Genomic DNA, 17,346 nt, shown 5'->3' on the forward strand with positions numbered 1-17,346 from the left:
ACGTGTGGGGTGGCGGCTTAGCTGCCACTTTTCTCGCTGGTCGCTTTGAAAACGTCACCTCTCTATTCTACCTTGAAACGAACACCTCGACCTGGGTGCGCCCACAGGTTCAAATTCAAATTCAAATTCAAATTTATTTAGCATCAACAATGATGTTACAGAACTCGTGATGCAACGGGGTGCTAGCAAAAAGCCTGTAACGGCTTGACAAAGGCTAGCACCCCGTTCACAAAGCAATACAGCAGGGGACAAAAAAGTGATAGCGATATAAAGAAAAGCAATATATATATGGCGACGGCTTTACATAATCATAAAAACACGGCTTACACGGTACAAGGCTTTGCCCCCGTGGGCCGGCATGGGCATTCAGCCTTTGTATAAACAGGGGCGAGCTGTACTACATCTTTGGGGGGTTCAAACTACTTCAGTACACTTTCTGTGCAGACATGCACAAGTACGACCCTCAGACATCGTGCTGGACGGAGGTGAAGCCATGGGGGTCACGACCGTCTGCCAGGTGGTTTCCAGGGTGCTGCATTACTGGCTAAAAAGTGTTCGTGTTCGGCGGCTATGGCCCGGTAGCGAACATTCAGGAAGGGAAGATTGTTGAGGAGGACGAGACTCTGGCCGATCTTCACGTGTTGGACATGGAACCGACACTGAAGAATTTATGCCTTCTTGCGGTCATCGATGCGCAACTGGAAGTGAGCGAGATCCCACTCATTACAAATGAGATCAATGCTATCCTGTCACCATAATGGAAGCCACAGGCAGATACTGGATTTGAAGCAAATGGAGTGCCTTCGACGAATCTCGATTACTGGTGGATGATAAATGAGTTTTCTGCATGTATAAACACTTTTATTTTAAAACAACTTTTCGACTCAGGCTTAGTTCTGTCACGCAGTAGTTCATAATGATATTGCCACCTGGTGTTCTCAGGTGGCGCTGAAGTGTCTTCGAAGACGGTGAAGTGTCTCGCGCTGGCTGGCTGGCTGCAGCATTCTGCTGGTTAGCGACCTGCCGCCCTGTTTTCCGTTACAATATAGCCGTTAAGCACTGCTTTGTGTAACAGCGCGAAATATTTGGCCGAATGATATTAACTATTGCATATCATCGATTTGACTCCATGCTGGCTGCTTCTTCTGGTAATTCAGGATAATGTTATTCTGCTTCAGTCTCGTGCTCGTGTCTAGCTGCATATAACACCTACGGGACATTTTTTTCAAGGCAAACGGCAGCGCGACTTCCCCGATTGGACAATAATCCTGTATTTCAGTTGGGCCAGGCTGGATTCGTCTGCATCTGCAATGCATCGGAAAGCAACACAATTTCAGCTGTTCCTGCATTTCTTTCCACAGGTTGATCCCATAGAATTTACTCGGCCGCAATGCTGACGACTATATATTTTGGCTCATATCTATAGTTTCCTAATAACAGCCATCAATGAACCCACAGCTATCCATGTCTTAACGTTTCCCCGTAGTACTCGTGATAGCTTGTGTATCAGATTGTATTGAAGGTAGCCGACAGCATGCTGCCCGAACCAATTAATTTCCTTTGATATTGCCACCTAGCATTGCCAGGTGGCGCATAGCTGCTGATGACGACGAAGAAGGGCTCGCGCCGTGTGGAATCTGTCGCCCTTGCTGCCCCAGCTTGCGTGGCCTTGTCTGTCTTCGCACTTGTTATTAAAGCCCCCTTCGTCAACAAGTACGTTACAGTTTGGTGGAGGTGCGGGGTACCCGTGAGCCCATGCAAGAGACCCCTCCAGGCAGCCGTCGCGCCAGCCCTGTACCACTCGACACCCCGGTACACCGCTTCAGTCGGAGGATCCAGGGACTGCCTTCGGAGGTAGGACTAGTAGAGAGCGGCGCCATGGCGACAGCCGCTCCTTCTCCTCTGCAAACTGCCGCTGCCGCGCCATCTCACTACACCCTGCAGACTCCGCGGATTCCCAAGACGTTCCGTGGGGAACTTCTTGAGGATGTGGAGGACTGGCTCCTTCATTTTGAGCGCGTAGCTGCGTTTAACCAATGGGACCACGCAGCCAAACTCCGGAACGTTTACTTCAGCCTCGAGGATGGTGCTCGCACCTGGTTTGAGAACCGAGAGGACGTTTTAATCTCGTGGCATGAGTTCCGTCGTCGGCTGCTGGAGGCCTACACAAGCGCTGATCGTCGTGAACGAGCTGAGCGTGCACTACAATCTCGCATCCAGCTGCCGAACGAAAGTGTCCAGATGTACGTCGAGGACATGACGCGCCTTTTCAGAACAGCTGACCCGGCCATGCCGGAAGACAAGAAACTCCGGCATTTGATGCGTGGCGTCAAAGAGCAGCTTTTCGCAGGCCTCGTGCGCAGCCCACCATCGACCGTTGCTGCATTCCTTACAGAGGCCACAACGATGGAAAAGGTGCTGCAACAACGTTCTGCGACCTACGACCGGCCCGTGCATGCTGCTGCTGTCACCGCATCGTTTGCTACCTCCGGGAGCCACCCTGACGATCTGCGTGAACTTATTCGCACCATCGTGCGTGAAGAGGTCCTGAAATTTTGCAGCCCTTCGCAGCCAGCGCTAGGTTCGATTTCTGCTCTTGTTCGCGAGGAAGTGCAACAGGCGTTCAGGGCTCCTGCTGTCGAAACACCTCCCCTACCAGGAGAATGCCACCGCCCCACCTATGCTGAAATTGCGAGGCGCCCGGCTGCGGTTTCGCCACCACCGTTTCCGGTAACGCCTCCTGAGCCGCGGTCCTCAGTGCCACCAGTGCAGTATTTCGACGATCGCCGAGCGCCCTTGCGGAAGGCCGATGTCTGGCGCACACCTGATAACCGGCCACTCTGCTTTCACTGCGGAGAACCAGGACATCTCTACCGTAACTGCTCTTATCGACGTCTCGGTCTGCAGGGCTTTCGAGCCGATTCACCCAGACCCCGGTTTGGCCATCGGCCCCCTGCCATTGAAGATTTCCTAGCGGAACAGCGAATTTCAGCCCGCACGCCGCATCAGCCGCGCTCATCGTCTCCGAGGCGCTCTTCCCCGAACCCCCACAGCTCCTCGCGAGCGCCACAGGGTCGCTCGCCCAGCCCTCGTCGGGAAAACTGAGACCGGCGACCTTCGGGGGCGAGGTCGCTGGGAGTCGCTGCGCTGAAGACCTCCCGTCGCCGCCGCTACGTTCCGACCGTGAACAGATGGCACCGTCATCCGACCTAGACAGCCCCGTTTCTTTGGACATACCTGTTCTTCTCGACGGTCACAGAGTCAGTGCATTAGTGGACACCGGGGCCGACTATTCAATTATCAGTGATAAATTGGCGACTCTTCTGAAAAAAGTGCTTACTCCATGTTCTGTGGTGCATCTTCGTACAGCCGGTGGTCATCTCGTTACCCCAAAGGGCATTTGCACGGCTCGCGTTCAGATTCATGGATCTACGTTCGTCATCAGTTGTGTAGTTCTGTGCAATTGCTCCCGCGATCTCATTATCGGCATTGACTTTCTGCGGGAGTATGGTGCTGTGATCGACCTCCGCCACCGAATCATCAGCTTTTCGACCAGTCAAGCCACCCACCTCGCCGACTCTTGCCACCGCAGTGCCGCCCTTCGAGTTTCTGCTGACAGTGTCACGTTGCCGCCACGGAGCAGTGTTTTGGTTGAAGTCGCCTGCAACGACTTGCATGACGCAGAAGCAGTCGCCGAGGCTAACTGTTCACTCCTGCTTACTCAAGGCATCTGTGCCGCTCGCAGTCTACTAACGCTTCGTAGTGGCAGATCTGCGGTGCTGGTCACAAATTTTTCTAATGAATACCGACATCTTTTTGCAGGAACCGCTATTGCTTCTGCCGAACCTTTTATCGATACTCCTGTTTGTTTTGCTTCCGCGGCAGCCGGCACTGACGAGCCCTCCCTTGAAAACGTCGACATAAACTGCCACCTGCCTCGGGAACAACGACTGGCTTTGGAGCTTCTGCTGAAGGAATACAAGCCGTGCTTCGCTTCTTCCTCGAAGGTTCGTCAAACACCCATCACGCAGCACCGCATCATCACCTATGACGACGCTCGCCCTATACGACAGCAGCCTTACCGTGTTTCTGCTAAAGAACGGGCAGTTATTCAAACCCAAGTTCAGGAAATGCTTGATGATGGCGTTGTTCAACCTTCCCAAAGCCCGTGGTCTTCGCCTGTCGTCCTCGTTCGGAAGAAGGACGGCACTCTCCGGTTTTGTGTCGACTATCGCAAACTGCACAGTGTGACCAAAAAGGACGTCTACCCGTTGCCGCGCATTGACGATTCGCTGGATAGATTACGGCGCGCTAAGTACTTCTCATCTATTGACTTGAAGAGCGGCTATTGGCAAATTGAAGTAGATGAACGGGACCGCGAAAAAACCGCTTTTGTGACTCCAGATGGCCTCTATGAATTCAAAGTGCTTCCTTTCGGTTTGTGCTCCGCCCCGGCTACGTTTCAAAGGATGATGGACACCGTCCTCACAGGCCTCAAATGGCAAAGCTGTCTTGTCTACTTGGACGATGTCGTCGTTTTTTCGGAAACGTTTGATCAACATCTCCAGCGCCTGCGGGCTGTCCTCGACGCTCTCCGCTCGGCTGACCTTACCCTGAAGCCCCAGAAGTGTCATTTCGGTTACGAAGAGCTCAAATTTCTGGGTCACGTTGTGAGTGCGCTGAGGGAGTGCGGCCGGACCCCGAAAAGACTGCCGCCGTCGCGCGCTTTCCCGTTCCAACCGACAAGAAAGCTGTCCAGCGCTTCCTGGGTCTCTGTGCGTACTATCGGCGCTTTATTGCGTTTTTTCCACGATTGCCGAGCCGTTGACGCGTCTCACCAGGAATACCACCTCCTTTGTCTGGACCTCTGAGCAACAGACCGCTTTCTCTACGCTCCGCCAGCCCCTTCAAACATCTCCCGTTCTTGCGCACTTCGACGAAGATGCCGATACCGAGGTTCACACCGACGCCAGTAACATCGGTCTTGGAGCTGTCCTTGTTCAACACCAAGAGGGCCTTGAGAGGGTTATCGCCTATGCTAGCCGTACTCTCTCCCGCGCCGAGAGCAATTACTCCACGTCTGAAAAAGAATGTCTTGCGGTCGTGTGGGCCACCATGAAGTTTCGCCCTTATCTATACGGCCGCCCATTCAAAGTCGTAACCGATCACCACTGCCTATGCTGGCTGGCAAATTTGCGAGACCCATCTGGACGCCTGGCACGCTGGAGCTCACGGCTCCAGGAATTTGACATCACTATTGTCTACAAGTCCGGCCGCAGACACGAAGATGCCGACACACTGTCGCGTGCACCAGTTTGAAAAGCAATCGGCCGATTGCTTTTCAAAATGCTTCTGGCATCTCGGTGAATGGATTTATAGAACTTTTGAAATTATATCTCAAGTCAACGTTCATAGTATGGGATGAAAAAGCTTATCTTCAGAAAGATGGCATCTGTATAGCTTCCTGCATTGCACCCATCCTCAGCGATTTGTTTTTAGCCCGTTTGGACAGGTCTTTTGCGGATATTGTAAAAGATACCAATGTAATCAAGATTTTTAGGTACGTTGACGACTTTCTGATTGTTCTTAACAGTAATGACAGTTCCTTTAAGGATGACGTTCTTTATGTTCTCAGCCTTTTTTGTAACCATTTTAGTCCTCTTGAACTAACGTTTGAACTACCTGAAAACAGGGTTATCCAATTTCTTGACATCAGCATTACAATGCATCATGACCGGACGTGCTGGATGTTCAAACCTCGCGGCGAAAAACCATTGTTACCTTTTCATTCAGCCCATTCTAAGCTCGTAAAAAGATCTATTGCTAGCCTTTCATTTTTTAATTCTCTGAAGAAGTCTTGTCCGCACCTCATGCATGAAAGTTTTTTTCTCAGCAGTGCAAGGGGCTTGAGAATGCTGGATACCCTTCCCATGTCCTAGTGTCTGTGGCGGAAGGTGTTTTGAAAAAAGTCTGCAATAAAAAAGGCCAGGATAACCAGGAAGCCATGAGTAAGAAAGAAAAAGTTGCCGTCATTCCTTATTTTCATAAGTTTTCCCATAATCTCAAAAAAATAGCGCAACGTTCGGGAGCTAGAGTGGTTTTTTCGGCGCCTAAGAAGTTGAGTCATCTGTGTACGAAACATTTCAAAAAATCTAAAAAGGGTGTTGGTTGTACGAAAAAACATAGGAAAAAGTTTGTCAATTGTATTGAAAATGTCATTTATCAAATTCCTCTTTCCTGTGGCAAGCAGTATGTAGGGCAAACTGGTAGATGCCTGAATGATAGGCTTCGAGAGCATGGGCGTGACGTAGATGATATGCGTGGAAAAGGATTGTCAGCCCACTGCCGGTCGTGTCACTGCATACCGCTTCTTGAACAATGCTTGGTTTTAAAAGTGCACAATAACCGGTTGACACGAGAAATCATAGAAGCGGAATGGATATCACTTTTGAAAGATGATTGTGTTAGTACCCCCTCTGTATCATTGATGGCGAAAGAGCTCGCATATCTGGCTGATACGCTTTGCTAGCTCATGGTTTGACGGCGTGTTGGTCGTGATGTCGTTATAAAACCACCTTTCTTTCTGAAATAAACCATTGTTGGAAGTTAGCGCCGTGTGTTGTCCGTCTTTCTGTGTCCTCGTCTCTTTGCGCTACGTTTTTCACCTTGCAGTTATGAACCAACAAGCCCAAGCATATACCCTTCTGAGAAATACAGGTTAACGCCTTTGCGTTTCCAAATTATGCCAAGCGCCTTGAACATCCCAGCAACATTTCCGAGGGATGTTTCACCGTTTCCATTTTCTTTAAACATTTCTCACAGTGCCTGACTATGTGAGGACCATGTGTGAGGCTTCGTGCTAGCCTTATTATTTGTCAAGTTGGTTTCTTTGTACTGCCTTTTCGCTTCATCTTCGCTGGCTGCTCCGGTCAGCAAGTCGTCAACATATACCGAATTCTTCTGCATCTTGGCTGCTACTGGGAGTGCTCTTTCCATTGTTCTGTGAGGGTGCTGCAAGGTAGCCGCCAGTAGAAATGAGCTTGTTGTCATTCCAAACGTCAGCCTTGTCATGCGCCATGTTCCCACCTCTGGCACGGGATTATTAGGCTGTGGACGCCTTTTATACCAGAAAAACTGCAGCGCGTCGCGATCCTCTTCACTGACTCCGCCCTAGAGAAAGGCCTTCACTACATCCGCCACCAACGCTATTGGGTGTGCTCTGAAGTTCAGGAGGACGGGACTAGACCTGGATTCAGGTTAGGCCGCTTTATTGGTTATCGTTCAGTGACTTAGAGATACCTCCTTGAGAGGAAGCGTCGAACACGACTCGGAGTTTGGTGGTTACGCTATACTCTCTAATAACAACTTGATGGAGCATATTGTCACAGATGGGTCCTTAATCAAAAAGGCTAGGCACAGGCCGCAAACAGAGAAGCAGAGTCCCAACTCCGAGAGCGCGCGAGTCCCTCACTTCTTCGTCCTCTAGGCGCTGCCCGGGGACACCTGGCGGCATTATTCCCCCTCCCCCCAAAAAAGAAAGCAAAAACATGGGCGCACTTTGTGCGAACGGGAGGAAGTAAGCAAGTGAACAAACGGTCACGTGCCGCTCAACGGCTGCAGCACAAATAAAAAGAAAACGCGGAAGAGGCGATGCCCGTTACTGCGTAAAGTAAGGCTTCATGCGCAGTACGTGCACGACCTCGGGCTGAGGTCGACGGCGCGAGCATGGCAAAGTACCAACGGGGAGGACCTCATACGTCACATCCGTGATGCGGCGCAGCACTGTGTACGGTCCAAAGTAGCGGCTCAGGAGCTTCTCCGACAGTCCTGGGCGACGTACTGGGGTCCATACCCACACTTTGTGGTCGGGGTGGTACTCTACGTGTCCATGTCTTTGGTTGTAGCGTTGTGCATCCGTGGCCTGCAGCCGTCGGATGTGCATACGGGCCAGTTGCCGGGCTTCCTCTGTGTGCTGGGTAAACTCGTCGGTGTCAGACGTGAGTGCTTGGTGGGCAGGGGTGCACGGAAGCATGGCGTCGAGCATTGTTTGCACGTCACGCCCGTAGAGGAGGCGAAACGGCGTAAACCGAGTCGTTTCCTGAATCGCCGTGTTATAGGAAAACGTCACGTATGGGAGGATCTCGTCCCAGGCCCTGTGCTTTACGTCGACTTACATTGCGAGCATGTCCGCTAAGGTTTTGTTGAGGCGCTCTGTGAGCCCGTTTGACTACGGGTGGTATGCAGTAGTCTTGCGGTGGGTCGTGTGACTCAGCTGGAACACCTCGTGCAGGAGTTGCGCTGTAAACGCAGTGCCCCTATCGGTGATGACGGAGGACGGGGCGCCGTGTCGTAAAACGATGTGGTGCATGAAGAAATGCAAAATTTCAGAGGATGTACTGCGCGGCACCGCTTTGGTTTCCGCATAGCGCGTCAAATAATCAGTCGCCACTATGATCCACTTATTACCAGAAGATGATACAGGGAACGGGCCCAGGAGATCAATGCCGACTTGCTCAAAAGGTGCGCGAGGTGGATCAACTGGATGGTGCAAACCTGCAGGCTTTAGCGGTGGCGACTTACGACGCTGGCGCTCACGGCAACCTATGCCGTGGCGGTGGATGGTCGCTGCAAGTTTAGGCCAATAATAGGCCTGACGAACTCGAGTGAGCGTGAGTGCAAATCCCAAGTGGCCAGAGGTGGGCTCATCATGGCACGCGAAAAGAATGTCGGCGCGGAGGTCTGATGGCACGACTAGGAGATAGGTCCGGTCACCGTTGCTTGAGTTTTTCTGGTAGAGTACGCCTTTGCAAATGCAAAAAGAGGACAAGTGGCGGGAAAAAGGTCGAGGTACGCTGGAAGCATGGCCCTCGAGGTGATCCATGACAGACCGCAGGTCAGCGTCAGCACGCTGCCTTGCCACCAAGTCCGAACAGCTGATTACGCCTAGGAAATGATTGTCATCCTATATGCTGTCATCAGCTTGCTCGACGGGTGCGCGCGAGAGTGTATCTGCATCTTCGTGTTTACGTCCGGACTTATAGACAATTGTATAATCAAATTCCTGAAGGCAAAGGCTCCGACGTGCTAGGCGGCCTGATGGGTCTCGGAGACTGGTCAGCCAGCACAAGGAATGGTGGTCTGTGAGAACTTTGAAATGGCGACCGTAGATATAAGGCCGAAATTTCATCGTGGCCCTGATGACAGCGAGGCACTCCTTTTCTGAGGTGGAGTAGTTGATTTCGTTGCGCGAGAGAGTGCGACTCGCCTACGCAATCACACGTTCCACGCCTTCTTGATGTTGAACGAGGACGGCACCAAGCCCAATATCGCTAGAGTAGGTGTGTATCTCGGTAGCAGCCTCCTGATCAAAGTGAGGAAGCACAGGGGCAGTGTGCAGCCGTCGCCGCAGCTCTGTGAAAGCAGCCTGTTGCGCGGCAGTCCAGACGAACAGTGTATCGTCACGCGTTAAACGTGTCAGTGGTTCAGCGATGTTGGAGAAGTCTGCGATGAAACGGCGGTAGTAGGCGCACAAACCCAAGAAGCGCTTGAGCGCTTTCTTTGTAGTAGGACGGGGAAAGTCGGCTACAGCGGCAGTTTTCTCGGGATCGGGTCTTACACCGTCGGCACTCACAACATGGCCGAGAAACTTGAGCTCTTTTAGCCAAAATGGCACTTCTTGGGTTTAAGGGTCAAGTCGGCGGGTCGCAGGGCATCCAGCAAGGTCCGAAGGCGTTTTTGGGGGGAGGGGGAATAATGCCGCCCGGGGACACCTGGCGGAAATACATTACCCCCTCAGTGGTGCTTCCGTTCCTGTTTCATCGTCGACCTTCTCAGCCATTCGACTGTCCTGTTACAGCCGAATTGCTTGATCGTATTTTCGCATGAGCTCTGGGTTTCTGAGTAGTTTCTTTCGTAGGTTATCTAATCTTCGTCGTGAGACATCTTCGTTTGCAGCTAGCTTCACGCTTAGTTTTCACGGTAGACCAACTTCATACCTGCCATTGCATGTAATTATGCTGGTCTCAAACCTTCGTACTACTTCGTTCTCGCTTGGGGTTTCTGCCGGTATGTCGGTAATTCCTGAGCTCTCCAGCTCCAAGAACTGTCTGAGAACCTCTGTGTTATTTTCCTCTACTGTGCCTCGCAGAACAATCGCCTGGGTGCAACAAAGTATCGGGGAGCACAAACTGCACGAGCATCGTCTCTAACGTGGTCAGGCTGCCGTCAGTTTTGGCCCATCACTGATCTCCAGTAATGGTCCGATCTAATCGAACTATTAATTGAGAGTTGTTCTAGCTTGTTCAGGTCGTCGCCTAAACTGCAGCCCAGATTGTTTAACTCTTCCAAGATACTTTCGTCTGGGTTTGCGAGACCCTTTTCACAGATAGTCGGTATTTCGAGTGCGTCAATCTCGTACCTTCTGTTATATCGCCTCCTTCGCAAAGTCAGTTGAACCTTTCTAAAGGTGCGTTCTTATTCACCGCCGCCAAACACGCCGACTGGTAGGATTTCTGTACCGAGCAGCTTGCAGTTCAGCTGCTTTGAAAGCTGTTTGATAATAAAGAGGCGCTGGCTACCAGTGTCAAACAAAATTCTATCCAGTTTTCTCTTCTTCTGACTCTCAGCCAATGCTGTCACAGTTCGGAGCAGAATCACCGGTGTCGCGCCACACTGCGTTGCTTGCAGGCCGACTGGACCAGCGCTTTCGTTTATGCCCCGGTGTCTATTATGCGATCGAGCGTCTCGCCAGTCGGCAATGAAGCTCGGGTTACATATCGTTGAGGCATGCCTGCCCCGACACTTGCTGCAAGACAGCATGCTCTTGCACATCCTTGTCGTATGTTTCGGCCTCGTACATCGGAAATATCAGCCATGCTCCTGTAACATGCGTTTGTTCACCGACAGCTGCCTTGCAGCGATTGCATGCTGTTTTGACTTGCACATGGAGGAAGCATTCCACGTCCTTTATTGCGCCATGTAAGGCTACCGCCGACGAGTGTCGAGGCTTGCCAGGATATTATACACTCTTCACCAGTTGATGCGCCTGATTACGGGACATGGACTTACCAGTTGCGTCGTTTGGTTGCTCCCTGCCCGCCCTCTCTCGGCTTTCAACTTCAATCTGAAAGAGTTCGAGAAGTGCGCGCAGCTCTTTCTTATCTTTCGAGTCTGTTTCTGTCTCGGAGCTAGTCTCACTGATTGAGGTGCTGCCATTGCTGGAACCCTCTGCGTCCTTCAAAGCCATCATCCTGTTGTGCAGCAAGCTCCAGACGGTCGGGAGCACCCGGAGAACAAGAAGGTAGAGCATTGCACCCACACATAATGCCTTAAGGTCTCGCATGTGAGCCTGACGGCTGTCATACCAGCGCCATACAAAGTAGGCACTGCCTCTCGATGACACCTGTGCGGTAGCCATAAGGCCCTTCATCTGGTCCTGGATGAGAATGGCTTGAACAACGAACGCTGCTTTATGATCTCACACACACAAAAGGTTACTCATCATATCCCCAGCGAACGGGAGGGCGAACTTCTCTTCCCGACCTGGTAACCGTGACTGGAGCCGAAGGCACCTGGCGTTCGGCTTTTGCCTCGTCCGGACAGCTATTTACACTGGCAGGCACGTCCCTGACTGACACACCTGGCGCCTCCTGACCATGTTCATTGGGGAACTCATAACTTCCTTTTGGTTTCCTAACAATTGGCAAGCGGTTTAACATTCGTCGATTACGGCGCAACACAGCGCCCTGTTCTGTACGTACTGCGAAGGACCGCGGGGTAGCTGCAGCACAAAGTACAGTGGCCCTGGTTTTCAAGTCTTGAACCCACACTGGATCACCGACCTTCAACGGAATGAGATCCCTAGCACGATGACGTTTGTTGTAGTAACGCGCTTGCAATTTTCGATTTGAATGATCCTTAGCTGTGACATTAGTCATTCTACTCTGTGATGGGCCCCGCAGCTGAGGTGCCATCGGAACGCGAGTCTTTAGGCGTCGACCCATCAGGATTTCTGCAGGACTGTAGCCCAGCACTCCTGGTGTCGCCCTGTATGCGAGAAGTGCGAGGTAGGGGTCTTTCGATTTAAGTACAAGACGCTTGATTGTTTGTACCATTCTTTCCACTTCAACATTAGCTTGCGGGTGGCTTGGGTTTACAGTCACGTGAGTGAAACCATACTCAACAGCAAAAGTTTCAAACTCAGAGAATGAAAATTGCGGTTCATTATCTGTCACTACCGTTTCCGGAATGCCATGACGAGCAAAAATGCTCTTCATACTTTCTATAACTGTTAGAGCTGTAGTTGAAGGCCGAAACGCAATTACCAGGTAGCGAGGCAGATAATCGACCAGCACTAAATAGTGGCGATGATTGATACCGCACAAGTCAACACCAACTCTTTCCCATGCAAAATTCATAGCAGCCGTGGGCATCAACGGCTCTGCATTCTGAGTAGCACATCGCGCTCAAGTTTCACAATCTTTCACCTGCTGCGCAAGTTGTTCGCTAAGGCCTGGCCACCAAACCAACTCTTTAGCCAATGCTCGGCTTCTAGAAATGCCTTGATGCCCGTCGTGCAACTTTTCTAGCACTTCTTTTCTCAGGGACTGAGGCACTGTGAGTCTGGTCCCTTTTAAAAGCAACCCGTTGCCTTCAACTATAATGGCGCGCTCTTGCCAATAAGGGGCGAGGTGAGAAGGCAGCTTCGGTTTTTCTGGCCAGCCTTCGCGACACAACAATCGGAGGGCTTTGCAAACTGCATCGGTTTCTTGAGCCTTTCTCACTCTATTCAGGAAATTATCTCCGGTTTCCAGTCCCTCGATGCACGATTTTGCATAGGAAGAAACTTCAGACACAGTCAATTCTCCGGCTATTCGCTTGTCTCCAGTTATTGGCGCTCGTGAAAGAGCGTCGGCATTGACTAAGTGTTTTCCCGGAACATAGACTACCTCAAAACGATAGCGCATGAGCCGCAATCTGGACCGTTGAATTCTTGGCGGGACCATACAAACGGGCATTTTTCCTAGTAAGGAAACAAGAGGCTTATGGTCCGTTTCGAAGAGTATGTATAGACCTCTGAGGTATTCATCGAATCTTCCGGCAGCCCAAGTCAAGGCTAACGCCTCCTTCTCTATCTGCGCATAGCGTTCCTCAGTTTTTGTGAGGGAACGCGAGGCGAACGCTACTGGGCGTCGCTCACCGTTCCGTTGCGTTTGAGAAAGGACTGCGCCCAGGCCGAAAGACGAAGCGTCTGCCGTCAGAATCGTGGGAAGGCGAGGGTCGTACAAAGACATGCATTTCGCGGAGCAGATGAGAGATTTCACACTTTCGAACGCAGCGTTCTGCGCTGGGCCCCATATCCAGGCCCTATCTTTACGCAAATGTTCGCGCAAAGGAGCTGTAGTGTGAGCAAGGTGCGGCAAGAAGCGCCCCAAATGGTTTGCCATGCCCAGAACGCTGCGCAATTCCGCTATATTGCTCGGTGGCTTCATTTCTTTCACAGCATTTACCTTAGCTAGATCGGGTTGTACGCCTTCCTGACTTAGAACATGACCTAAAAAAGTGAGCCTTTTAACGCCGAAGACACACTTGGATTTGTTTAACGTAACGTTTGATTCTGCCAACCTGGTCATGACCTTTGCAAGTATAGAATCATGTTGTTGCTTATTGTTTCCAAAGACTAAAATATCGTCCATTACGTTAACGACTCCAGGCATGCCTGCCATGATTTCGGACATTCTTTTCTGGAAATACTCAGGTGCTGAAGTAATTCCGAATGGCAATCTGGTGAAACAATACCGCCCGAACGGAGTAATGAAGGTAGTAAATTCCTCCGAAGCCTTGCTTAGGCGTACTTGATAGAAACCAGAATTTCCGTCAAGTTTAGAAAAAAACTTTTGCAGCGGCTATACAACCTAGAGCTTGATCGACTGTGGGGAGGGTGAACTTCTCTCGCAGAACGCACTTATACAGTTGTGTAAGGTCTACACAGATCCTGACATCCCCACTCGGCTTTACCACTGGTACAATGCCGGCACACCACTCCGTAGGCCCGTCAACCTTAAGAATAACGCCAATTTGCTCCATTTTTTCGAGTTCAAGGCGGACGCGTTCCCTGAGCAGAATTGGAATTCTGCGTGGAGCAGTTATAGGATACGGAACCGCGTCTGGGCGAAGCCGAATCTGATACTCCCCTGGCATTGCGCCCAGGTTACTGCAAATTTCGGGGCCTGGAACGCTACCGGTAGAACTCTTCTGCGCTACTGAAGCGAGAAACGTCACGGCTCCTAGTGCTTCCAGAGCGGGCAAACCGAGCAGAACATGTCGTAGCGGGTTGACGACATAACATGTTTGGCGAGAACGTTTCCCCTTCCAAGCGATTTCTGCCTCGAATTTGCCCAAATCATTGAGGCGTGAACCACTCCCGCCTGACAAAACCTCGTTTGCTCTCGTTAATTTAACAGGGAGACCAGGAAAAGATGACGGAAGCACGGTCACTTCGGCCCCAGTATCAACTTTTGCAAACACTGGAACAGAGTTAACACATACTTGAATGAATCGCGCTTTTACACCTGGCGTTCCAATCTCTTCCACAAAAATTTGTCCCGTGTCCACTTGCACAGAAGAAACTCGTACCTTGCGTTCGTTGCCCGTGGAAGTCTTTTTCATAGCGAGTCTTTTTGATGCACGCTTTAGCAAAGTGACCCTTTCCTCCACAGTAATTGCTCTTCACTGTCCTCGCTGGGCAAAAAGTTCGTGGATGCAGGGAGTTACCGCAGTAGAGGAAGCGTCCGTCATGACGCACTGAAGAGCTGGCGTTCACGCGTTGAGGCTTTTTGTAGCGTCTCACAGCGTCGACTGTTGCTGCGGAGCCAACTGCCACATTTTCACAGGGAAGAGGTACCTTCGAGACTTGGTCTGCCGTGGAGTTGCGAAGGAGTTCCTGCTGCTGCTGAACCGTCTCCTTCAGGCGTGCTTTTGCAAGGGCGGACGCAAGAGACAGCCTAGAGTCCATCTGTAGCGACTCCGAGAGTTTTTCGTCTGTCAGTCCGACGACGAACCGGTCTCTGATGAGTCGTTGCTTAGATTCGCCAAAATCGCAGCGGTATGCTAAGACATGCAACGCCGTCATGAACTGGTCTACTGACTCACCGGGCATTTGATGTCGCTTGTGAAAGCAAGCGCTCTCGTACACGACGTTGCCCTCTTTTATGAAATATGTGTCGAACTTCTTCTTGACGACGTCGAACTTCTTCGAGTCCCCGTCTGAGAGACCGAACGTGGCAAAAATATCCCTAGCTTGCCGTCCCATAGAGTAGAGAAGCGTTCGTACCTGTGCTTCTTCTGAGCGTTCGTCGAGGCTCGATGCAACACGTTAGTCATCGAAATGCTGAATCCATGCCGGCCACTCCGATGTATTGTCGAAGTCCAGCGGTGGTGGCTGTTGAAGGCCCGGAGCTGTGATAATTTTGGCTCCGTCCATCTCTCAACGTTTTTTTTTTTTTGCTTATCTCCCGGGTTCCAGCTTATACTTCTGACACCATGTCGTAGCGGCGTCCGGCCGCTATCTGGGTTTGCGTTCCAACCGAGCGGAGACGCACAGAGAAGAAGCGAGGTCCGTGTCAAAGCCCAGAGCGAAAGACGCCCGTCTTTTTATTGCAGCCAAATATATACAGGCAATGACGTCACGGTTCTCACGTGACTCGAACGCAGACGCATGTCAGCACACCGCCTTCAGAAGCCTGTGAATATAGTCGCTTAAAACACGCGCGCTCAAACTTGATGTTTAGATATCAGGTCTGTAAACTATGGTAGAAATTGTGCCTTTTTGAGAAGACTGGGCTCATTTTATGAATCCCTATCGGTTTGACAACACCCACTTTAATACCCTTTATGCAACGAAGTCGCCGCGCTGCAGTGCAAGAGAGGAGAAACCGCATTTTAGTATCAAACGCTGCAGTCTTGTGCAGATCCTCTCTGGGCTGTCATCCATGAGCGCTCTATGTTTGCTTAATATTATAACGAAGAAGAAGAGCAGTGTTCTGAAGCAGTGAGTAAGAAGAAGAAGAAGAAGTGAGTACTGGCCAATCCCCCCACGTGGGTATGTGCCATTATAAAGAGGTGAAGAAGAAGAAGAAGGCCGTGATAGTCGGGCGAACGAAGTACTTATCTAATGCTGCAACACACCGGCGGGTTGGCCCCTGCTCAATCATTCCAACCTACTGCGACAGTGCTGTGAGTGCAGGGTTAGGTGTACGCTTTTTTCTGGTTAGCGGGGCGGCTTCGAGTTTCTCTGGCTCTTAAGTGGTTTGGCACAAACTGGATTTATATTTCCAGTCATGCTAGTGACAGTGGGAAGTAGCGAAAAAAATGGACTCTAGGCATTCAAGTGCAGAGGACGGCCGCGGTTAGCTGCCGTCTAAAAATGGAGTTGAAGAGAGTGTTTCATATCAGAATCGGAGTGATGTGGCTAATCTGTAGCGTGCACTTGCTACGATGTATTTTCGCAGCACCATATGTAATCATGTGTGTATGGGCATTTCACATCCTAAGGCTCGCTCGTTATGGAGCGTTTAATTACTGAAAAGGTAATCTCTCTACGGCCGTTCCTCGCTTTTTCCTCAAGAGGTAATTCATGACTTCCTGCACCCCAGTGTTCGTGTAGTTTTGCTGTCGCGCTGGAGAACGGAGGGCTTCATGTTGCTTCGAGGTCAGTTTGTGCTGGACTTTAACGCCACTCACTTCTGGTAGAGGGCTCATTACGGTCGACATATTGCAATCTGTCTTGCACTTTCTGAAGTAATTCTGTGCATTGGCGCAAAGCGCCAGAGCTGAAAAAACATGTTCAAGGTGTCAAACTCAAATTCTCCAATCACCGCGGTGACTCAGAGGATATGGCGGTCGACTTACGAGGACTTCTGCTTATGGCGGCCTACCACCACGGCGGGATTGATCCCGAAAGACGCGGGTTCGATTTCGGCCGCGTCAGTCGAATTTCGATGGAGGCGAAATTCTAAAGGCCTGTGTTCTGTGCGATGTTAGTGCACGTTAAGGCCGATTCACACGACGGACCGTTCGTCCGCGGCCCGCGCACTACGTGTGCATACGTCAGCACTTTGAGAGGCGCGCTAGATGCATGGATGGATGGCGGCCGACAGCGCGCCTCTCAAAGTGCTGACGTATGCACACGTACTGCGCGGGCCGCGGACGAACGGTCCGTCGTGTGAATCGGCCTTTAAAGAACCCCAGGTGGACGAAATTTCTGCAGACCTTCACTACAGCGTTTCTCGTAGCCTGAGTTACTTTGGGGCGTTAATCCACCATAAACCACATACCGATAAAAACCGC

General features: G+C 51.1%; 1 pseudogene; it reads right to left on the reverse strand.

The window, feature by feature from the left end:
- Positions 1-11,937: 11,937 nt before the first annotated feature.
- LOC149326903 (uncharacterized) lies at positions 11,938-15,481 on the reverse strand (annotated as a pseudogene).
- Positions 15,482-17,346: the final 1,865 nt, after the last annotated feature.

Source organism: Amblyomma mixtum, chromosome 10 (genome assembly GCF_055824585.1).
Source record: "Amblyomma mixtum isolate Tamu chromosome 10, ASM5582458v1, whole genome shotgun sequence".
NCBI lineage: Eukaryota > Metazoa > Arthropoda > Arachnida > Ixodida > Ixodidae > Amblyomma > Amblyomma mixtum.